The sequence below is a fragment of the Callorhinchus milii genome, unplaced genomic scaffold (genome assembly GCF_018977255.1).
Source record: "Callorhinchus milii isolate IMCB2004 unplaced genomic scaffold, IMCB_Cmil_1.0 Scaffold3, whole genome shotgun sequence".
Classification (NCBI taxonomy): domain Eukaryota; kingdom Metazoa; phylum Chordata; class Chondrichthyes; order Chimaeriformes; family Callorhinchidae; genus Callorhinchus; species Callorhinchus milii.
Window position 1 is genome coordinate 3114467 of NW_024704744.1, and position 10040 is coordinate 3124506.

Sequence of the window (10040 nt, forward strand, 5' to 3'; positions counted from 1 at the left end):
TCCACATCCCCCGCCCCAACCGCTCTTCCTTCGTTGGCCGGGCCTTCAGCCTCTCAGCCCATAGGCTCTGGAACTCCACCCCCCAGTGCCTTCGCCGCTTCCTCCCTTTCCTCCTTCAAGGCCGGTGTCAAGACCTTTCTCTTAGACTGTGCCTTCAGCTCCCCTCTCAACTCTCTAACCTCTCCTCGCTCCCTCCCTTCCTTCTCCTCACCCTGACCATTTCCCCCCTGCTCGGGTCCTGACACAACTGTCCAGCGCTTGAGGACGTCTTCCCGATGTGAAAGGAGCTCTATAAATGGAACCTTGTTGTTGTTGTTGTCCTCCTCAAATACCCGTCCACCGCGTTTTTAAAAGTTATCGAATTGGCCTCGACCGCCCTTTCAGGCAATGCATTCCAGATTCGAACAACTCGCTGCGTGTAAATATCTCACCTCCCCTCTGCTTCTTTTAGAGACTATTTTGAATCTGTGACCTCGAGTCACCGACACACCCACCAGTGGAAACACTTTTTCCATTTCAAATCCCCTCATGATTTTGAAAATCTGTATTAGGTCTCCTCGTAACCTTCTCTGCTCCAATGAGAATAATCCCGGCCTCTCTCTCCTTTCCTCATAATCAAGGCCCCTCATTCCTGGTACCATCCTCGTAACTCCCCTCTGCAACTTTTGGAATGCCTTAACATCCTTCCTATAGTTTGGTGCCCAGAACTGGGCTCAGTATTTTAACTGAGGCATAACCAGTGTTTTGTATCGGTTAATCATAACCTCCTGACTCTTGTATTCTATTCTCCTATTTATAAAGCCTGGTGTCCCCGATGCCCTTTTTACAGCTTTATCTCCCTGTTCTGCCACCTTCAAGGATTCATTTACCTGAACCCCCAGGTCTCTGTTCTTTCATCCCCCTTAAGATTGTATTACCAGCCTATATTGCCTCCCCTCATTCTTTCTTCCAAAATGCTAGACCTCACATTTCTCCTCATTCCAGGCAGGGCGAAACCTTGGGCAAGTTTCCTTACTCCACACGCCTAATAATAATCCCTCCAAAACTAAAAACAATAATTAAATTGGCCATTTTCAATCTACGACTGCTTGTGGGACATTGCTGTGCGCAATTGGCTGCCGCGTTCGCCCACAAATATACAGTCAATTCACTTTACAGTGTGTTCTGTGAAGCGCTTTGGGACGTCCTCCCGACGTGAAAAGCGCTATATCAAATGCAAGGATTATTATTATTATTATTATTGAAATTCATCCACCATGTGTCATCTGCCATGTGTCATCCGCCATGTGTCATCTGCCATGTGTCTGCCGATTTTATAATGAAAATCATGAGACTGGTTCAGATGAGGATGTCCCTCGGGCCCATTTAATGTCATCTTAAGGTCCATCTGAATACCCATCTCTTTGATGACGCTTTGTCATCTTATTCCTAACTTCCACCCTAAGCTCCCACTCCCAGTTCACTGCCAAACCAGGACTGTGAAGAGCCTTGGAACGTCCTCCCAATGTGAGACACTGTATAGATTTGTAAATCTGTTGTATTCTTCCAACCTGCTGTGCGCAATTGGCTGACGGTTTCGTCGCATAAAATACACGGTCAATCCACTTTACTGTACATCCTGTGAAGCGCTTTGAGACATCACAATCACGTCATAAGTCGCTATATCACATGCACAGATTTTGATTATTTATCACAACCATCGAGCTGTTCCATGGTCTCGACGACCCTTATTTGTTCTTGTTTCAAATCTTTGTCATCTTTGTTCCAGTGGCTTATTACCCCCACCCGCCCAAGTTCTGGAGTCTGCACTGATCTGATTTGGATCCGTTGCTTTGTTTATTGGGGGCTCACATTATTCTGCCACTTCCCCCCTCCCCTCCCTCCCCCCACCCCAGTTGTGGTGTAATATTCTGCAGATCCGTCTCAGTCAGAGGTTTCTCCGTTGTTTTCGACACTTCAATCAGATCACCTTTTACCCTCTTCAGAACAGAACCCGGGTCTGCCGGCTCTTTCATCATAACAATAATAACCTTTGTATTTGATATAGCGGCTTATCACATCATCGAGACATGTCAAAGCGCTTCACAGAATATACTGTAAAGTGCGGTGACTATATATTGTGGGTGAAACACGACAGCCAATTGAGCACAGCAGAATCCCACAAACAGCCACAGAATGAGTGACTAATTTTATTTGGGCGATTGTTGGCCAAGACAGTGGGAGAGAAAAAAGTCTCTCCTCTGTTCAAATCGTGTCATGGGATCTTTAATATTCACCTGAACAGGGGCTGCTGGTCACCCTCCCCACATTCAACCTGAACCAGTTACCGTGTCAGTGGGGCTGGGCTCTGAGACTCCACAACATCGCCTGAGCCCAGCCTGGGTTAGCGCCTCCTCAGCCTGTCATCACCAGCCTGTGCGAGAGTGTGTGTGATTACAGGCGTGTGTGACTGTAAGGCGTGTGTGAGTGTGATCGCAGGCGTGTGTGTGTGTGTGTGTGTGTGTGTGTGTGTGGGATGATAACAGGAAGGAGCTGATGGATGGCAGTGGGGACTGATGAGCTGAGTGTGAGCCTCAGGGTGTCAGCCGCAACAACAACAACTCACATTTCACGGCGGGAGGACGTCTCGAAGCTCCTCACACAGTGCTGTTGTTGGACACACAGGAGAGGGAAGCTTTTGGGTTCCAGATGAGCTTCGCAACCACCGAGCTCCAGGTCACACAGAACCTGAGCAGCTGCTCCGTTCTCTCCGCACGTCCCTGTTCTCTCACCTTAGTAACGTAAGGATGTCACAAGGCAGTGGGACAAGAAGACATGGGTTTAGAGTTACAAAGGAGCAATTTCATTCCAGACAGCTCAGGTCCAGAGTTGTCTGGTTCCTCCAAGCAATTGCACTTACTGTATGTCATGTCTCAAATTACTGATATTCTGCATCCCACAAATATTATTTACTAAACAAAAACAAGATCTAATTTGTATTTGAATGAATGTGATCAAGTTGTTTGTTACGGCGAAGGGATGGATCTTAACTGCAACACAATGCAACACAATTTACATTTCTGTCAGCAAGATGTCTGAGAACGATTAAGATTGTTACCTGAAAGTCCCGACAATTGTAATTTTGTTTTAACTGTTGATTAAAACTTCTTTAGAATTAAAGGTCTTCGAAAGCGAATAATTTGAGAACATTGTGGCCATTGTCTGGATATGAACAACAGCAACAAAAACATGATTCCATTTATAGAGCGTCTTTCATGTCGGGAGGACGTCCCAAAGCACTGGACAGTTGGGTCAGGACCCGAGCAGGTGGGGAATGGTCAGGGTGAGGGGAGGGAAGGGAGGGAGCGAGGAGGGGGGAAATGGTCAGGGTGAGGGGAGGGAAGGGAGGGAGGGAGCGAGGAGGCAGGAAATGGTCAGGGTGAGGGGAGGGAAGGGAGGAGGTGAGGAGGAGGTAGAGATTTGAGAGGGGAGCTGAAGGCACCATCAAAAGTGTGTTTAGGTTCAAACCCCACGTCAGGACCTGGAATAATATGGTCTAAACTGAAGCTCCAATGCAGCGCTGGGGGTGTGTTGCATTGGTCAGAGGTGCCGTCCTTCAGATGAGACGTTAAACCGAGGTCCCGTCTGCCTGTTCAGGTGAATATTAATGAAACCTTTCCTGGACCCATCACAGCTATCCAGCTACGGGTCCGTCTCAAATCTCACTTCCTATCCAAGTTCCTTGAGAGAACCGTTGCCTCGATTACGGGAACTCCCTTGTCATCGGCCTTCCAAAATCTTCCCTTAACAAGCTGCAGGTCATCCAAAACTCTGAAGCTCGTGTACGCTCGCACAAGAAACTCCGTGACCACATCACTCCCACACTCGCCCGACTCCACTGGCTCCCCATCCCCCAGAGGATCGAGCACAAGTTCCTCGTTCTCACCTTTAAGGGCACCCATGGCCTTGACCACTTCTACCAACCTGCCCGCTCCCTCCTTTCATTGGGATCCGGCCTGCTCCATGTCTCCCGCCCGACCCGCCCAGGCTTTTAGCATCTGTGCCCCCACACTCTGGAACTCCATTCCACAATTAATTTGCCTCGCTTCCTCTCTTGCCACCTTCAAGGCAGTCTCAAGACCCTTCTCTTTGACTGTGTCTTTTGGTCTCCCTCCCACCTCTCTGCCTTCCTTGAACTACTACATCCCCATTGCCCATACTCGGACCCTGACACCTGACGATTCAGCACTTTGGGATGCCATCCCAATGTGAAACGCGCTCTATAAATGTAACACAACATAACATGTAGGAGCAGGAGTAGGCCATTCGATCCTTCGAGCCTGCCCCGCCACTCAATCATGGTTGATCTTCTAATCTAACTCCAGCTAATAACCTGACCCTGTCTTATCCCCATATCGCTAAATCCCTTTTGCAACAAGAAATCTATCTAACTTAGTCTTGAATATGTTCAATGACTGAGCATCAACAGCCCTTTGGGGTAGTGAGTTCCATACATTCACCACCCTTTGAGACAAGACGTTCTTCCTCAACAAAGTGTGAAACGGCTGGTCTCTGATTTTAGGGTTGTGACCCCTGGTTTTAGTTTCTCCAATGTAATTTTGTTGTTGTGTTGTTATTAAATTGACTTCCACCAGCCTTTCAGGCAATGCATTCCAGATCCCAACAACTGACAGTATGAAAACATTTCTCCTCGTCTGACCTCTGTTTCTTTAAACACCTATTTAAATCGGTGTCCTCGGGTTAACAACCCACCCATCATTTGAAATAGTTTCTCCTTGTCCACACGATTGAATCACCTCAAAATTCTTCACTGTGAAGTATAGGGACTGTGTGTTTTGTGGGTCAACATGGCAGCAAATTGGAGCCCAACAACGTCCCCTCAAACAGCCACAAGCGAATTGGTCTTTTGCCCAGAACACAGGATGGTGCACTTTTTCTTGTATCTCTCCATCATCACAAATGACTCATTATTTTGCTCAACGAGTGTGAAACACCCCTCACATTGGCAATGAAAGCAGCCGGAGTGCTCTGCATGTGTAACAGCTGCCCTCAATTGTATTAAATTTGCCCTCATCCTGGACTTGATGTCTGACAGGCAGTCTGTCAGGACAGCAGTGGTCCTGGAGTTGAGGGTGGAGGCAGAACGATAGAGTTGGGTGACATCCTATACATATGGAAGTTGACCCCATTTTCAGCGGATGATGTCACCAAGGGGGAGCATGTAGATATTAAGGAGGAGAGGGCCAAAGACAGAGCCCTGGAGGACGCCAGACATGACAGTGCGGGGGCTGGAGGAGAAACCGTTAGAGGCAACAAAGTGGAGACGGTGAGAGAGATAGGATTTAAACAAGTCAAGGGCAGATCTGTGAAGATTAAGTAGGGAGGGGAGGTGGTGCAAGAGGATGAAGGGGTCGACAGTGTCAAAGGCAGCAGAGAGGTTGAGGAGGACAAGGAGGCAGACGGTGCTCTGATCACAGATGTTCAGATTGTCATTAGTGGCTTTGACCAGGGCTGTTTCTGTGCTGTGGGCAGTGTGGATGCCGGATTGGAGGGGTTTAAAGAGGGAATGGCGAGAAAGAAAGGAGCGGAACTGGGACTCGATGACTCGTTCTAGGACATTGGAGAGGAATGGGAGGTTAGAGATGGTGCGGTAGCTGGAGAGGAGGGATGGGTCTCGGGAAGCATTTTCAGGATGAGGTTGATGATGGCTGTTTTTAGTGGGGTGGGAACTGAACCGGTGGACAAGGAGAGGTTGATGAGTTCGGCAGGAGAGGCGCCAGAAGCTGGAGCTGGGAGATGAGGAGAGAGGTGGCGATGGGATCGAGGGAGCAGGTGGTCTATGGAAAACCAAGGACAGGAAGTCATGGGAGCAGTCACTGGCCACAGGGGCTGATGGGAGCAACAAAGACAAAAGGACGTTTCTTTTATCTTTGGGGGCTTCAGCCAGGTGTCTGACACATACGGAAGCCCATCACCATGCTTGAAAATATCATCCCAATCAGCTCCTGCTAATCCTGCAAGCCCAAGACCTATCGGGGCGGTTGGTCCTGACTGGACAAGCAGTGGGAAAGCCTACAATATCAAAGGCAAGCGATGTGGTTTTAGCTGATTGGAATCCAGCAGTTACCCCAACACACACTCTGGGGTCCCCAAGCCTTGGCTCCTACCAAACCTGCGCCTGATACTTTCTAGAATTAAGTATGTGGGATACCTCTCCTTCTGGGGAGAGAGAGTGTGCATTCCATTCCCACAATCTACCTCCAGGATTTCCATGTGTAGGTGGGAGGCATGGAATTCTCACCGTGGTTTAGAAAACTCTTAAGCACAGTGATGGGTTTCCGTATGTGTCAGACACCCGACTGAGCAATTTAAAAAAAATAAAATAAAAGAGGGCTGTCTGAAGATTCGGTGAGAAAATCTTTCCTGAAGACGTGTGCGTCAATCCTTTGATCTTTGTGAAGGACAAAATCCGATGAGAGTGAGACTAAATCTTAACGTGACCCAATCCTTGCCTGAGGTTGGGAAGAAGGCTCTTTGTTTATTATGATTATTAAAACTCAAGCACAACTCGTCTCAAGATCACAACCAGTATCCCACGACTGCAGAGTGGGTCACCCCCAGACCAGGCACCCGATCCTCACACTTTGTGAATTAAATCTTCTGAGAGTGAGTGGGTGAATGTGCGCGTGTGTGTGAGTGAATGAGTGTGTGTTTGTGTGGGTGAGTGAGTGAGTGTTTGTGTGTGAGAATAAGTCAGTCAGTCAGTGAGTGAGCAAGAAATTGACTGCCACGTTTCGCTCACAAAATACACAGTCAATCCACTTTACAGTATATTCTATGAAACGCTTTAAGACGTCTCAACGACATAATAAGGCGCTCTCCCAAATACAGCGATTATTATTAACTAAATATGATTATTAACATAAGAACAGAAGGAGGCCATTCGGCCCAGAAAGCCTGAGCCAACACTTTCCAGTTGCAATCCGCAACTCAATGCCATCTCCCTCCCTCTCTCTCTCCACAATCCCTGATATCACTGTCTCTGTACATATCAAGTAATTATCTATTTGCCTTTTAAAATGATCCATTGACTCAGCCTCCACTGCCCTCTGAGGGAGTGAATTCCACACTCCCAACACCCACTGTGTAACAATGTTATCCCTCTGTCACTTCTAAACTGTTTAGCCTCAAGAAATGGAGTTTCTCTCTCCCGACGTCATGTCCATCGATTCACCCGAAATATATTTGTTTTCTCACTCCATTGCTGTGTGCAAACTCACTGCTACTTTTCACCCACAAAATACAGTCACTGCTCTTATAGTATATCCTGTGAAGCACTTTGAGACATCTCAACGACCTGATAAGGCGCTGTATGAAATGCAAGGATTATTATTATTATAACAGCCCTGGTCAAAGCCACTAATGACAATCTGAGCATCTGTGATCAGAGCGCCGTCTGCCTCCTTGTGCTCCTCGACCTCTCTGCTGCCTTCGACACTGTCGACCCCTCCATCCTCATGCACCACCTCCCCTCTTTACTTAATCTTTGCAGATCTGCCCTTGACTGGTTTGAATCCTATCTCTCTCACCGTCTCCACTTTGTTGCCTCTAACAGTTTCTCCTCCAGCCACTACGCTGTCATGTCTGGCGTCCTCCAGGGCTCTTTCTTTGGCCCTCTCCTCCTTAATATCTATATGCTCCCCCTTGGTGACATCATCCAATGAAAATGGGGTCAACTTAAATACGTATAGGATGACACCCAACTATATCGTTCTGCCTCCACCCTCAACTCCAGGACCACTGCTGTCCTGACAGACTGCCTGTCGGACATCAATTCCTGGATGAGGGCAAATTTAATACAATTGAGGGCAGCGGTTACACATGCAAAGCACTCGGCTGCTCTCATTGCCAATGTGAGGGGTATTTCACACTCGGTTAGCAAAATAATGAATCATTTGTGATGATGGAGAGATACAAGAGAAGGTGCTCCATCCTGTGTTCTGGGCGAAAGACCAATTCGCTTGCGGCTGTTTGAGGGGAGGTTGTTGGGCTCCAATTGGCTGCCATGTTGACCCACAAAACACACAGTCGTTATACTTCACAGTGAAGAATTATGAGGTGATTCGATCGGGTGGACAAGGAGAAACTATTTCAAATGACGGGTGGGTCGTTAACCCGAGGACACCGATTTAAAATAGGTGTTTAAAGAAACAGGTGAGGTGAGGAGAAATGTTTTCACACTGCGAGTTGTTGGGATCTGGAATGCATTGCCTGAAAAGCTGGTGGAAGTCAATTCAATAACAACACAACAACAAAATTACATTGGAGAAACTAAAACCAAGGGTCACAACCTTAAAATCAGAGACCAACACTTTCGCACTTAGTTGAGGAAGAACGTCTTCTCTCAAAGGGTGGTGAATGTATGGAACTCATTACCCCAAAGGACTGTTGACGCTCAGTCATTGAACATATTCAAGACTAAGTTAGATAGATTTCTTGTTGCAATGGAAAAGGCCGGATCCCGATGAAAGGAGGGAGCGGGCAGGTTGGTAGAAGTGGGCAAGGCCATGGGTGGCCTTAAAGGTGAGAACGAGGATCTTGAGCTCGATCATCTGAGTGATGGGGAGCCAGTGGAGTCTGGCGAGGGTGGGAGTGATGGGGTCACGGAGTTTGTTATGTGAGAGTACACGAACTTCGGAGTTTTGGATGATCTGCAGCTTGTTCAGGGAAGATTTTGGAAGGCCGATGACGAGGGAGTTCCTGTAATCGAGGCAACGGTTCTCTCAAGGACCTTGGATAGGAGGTGAGATTTGAGATGGGCCCGTAGATTGCTGTGATGGGTCAAGGAAAGGCTTCTTCAAGGGGGAGTGACAGTTTCAGTTTTGAGGGAGAATGGAAAATTGCCAAATGACAGGGAGAGTTTAATGTTGTCAGCGAGTAGTGGGGCACGGAGGTCGAGCTGGGATTGAAGGAGAGTATTGGGGATGGGTTCCAGTGAGCATATGATGGGCTTCAAGGATGCTACTGTGTTGATGGGCGTGACAGGTTCAAAGGTGTGGAAGGAGGGTTGGGTAATTGTCGGATGGGTAATTGTGTGGGGTGGGGGTAGAGAGGTGGAAGAAGTTGGGAGGGCAGTGGCAGCTGAGCGGAACCCCTTAATTTTGGAATTGAGGAAGTCCAGCATTTTCTCGCAGTGAGAGTCAGAATAAAGTATCTGCGAGGTGTGTCGGGGAGGGTGGAAGAGCCATTTGGTGGTGGAGAACCGGAGCCTGGGGTTGCCTTTCGCCTCCAGGATTAACCTGGAATAGAAGGATGACTTGGTTGAGGCCAGAGAGGAAGAAAGTGGTGCTGGTGAGGAACCGGATGTGGGGGAGGAAAGATAATTGGGGGTCGAACCTGATGCCTAGGTTGTGTACGGGTCAGAGAGCGTTAGGCGGAGGTTGGGTAGGTGGATGCTGTGAGAACTGTGAGATTTTAGACGTTGATGAGAGCGAAAAAGTATGGCTTCCGTCTTGTCAACGTTCAGCTGAAGGAAATTTGCGTACATCCATCTCCTGAGGTCTGACAGGCAAACTGACAGAATATCAGGGGACTGGGGGTCGGAAAGAGAGTCCTGAATAATCTACATCTTGGGTAGGGAAGAGTTGGAAATCTAGTGAGCAGTGGGTTAGTATTGACAAGTCTGGATGTTACCAGCTCTGCTCTCACTGAGTGTGTGTCTAACCATTATCACAATATCTGGGTGTTTGCATAGAACAAGGTGTGTGGCTGAATGAGCTCAGTCTGAAGTCAAATAAACTCAGGTTTGCAAATCTCCCACACTCACACACAAAAGTCCAACCATCCGTCTCACATCCCAACATCCGTATTACTTTAGGAATTTAATAAAGAGACAAATGCATCTGTAAATTCCTCTCCTATTTCCTTTAACACCCTGGGGTGGAACTATCAGGTCCTGGAGATTTGTTTATCTTGAATCTCATCATTTTCTCCATTAACANTTTTTTATTTCTATTAATTTTATGAAGCATTTCTCTTTG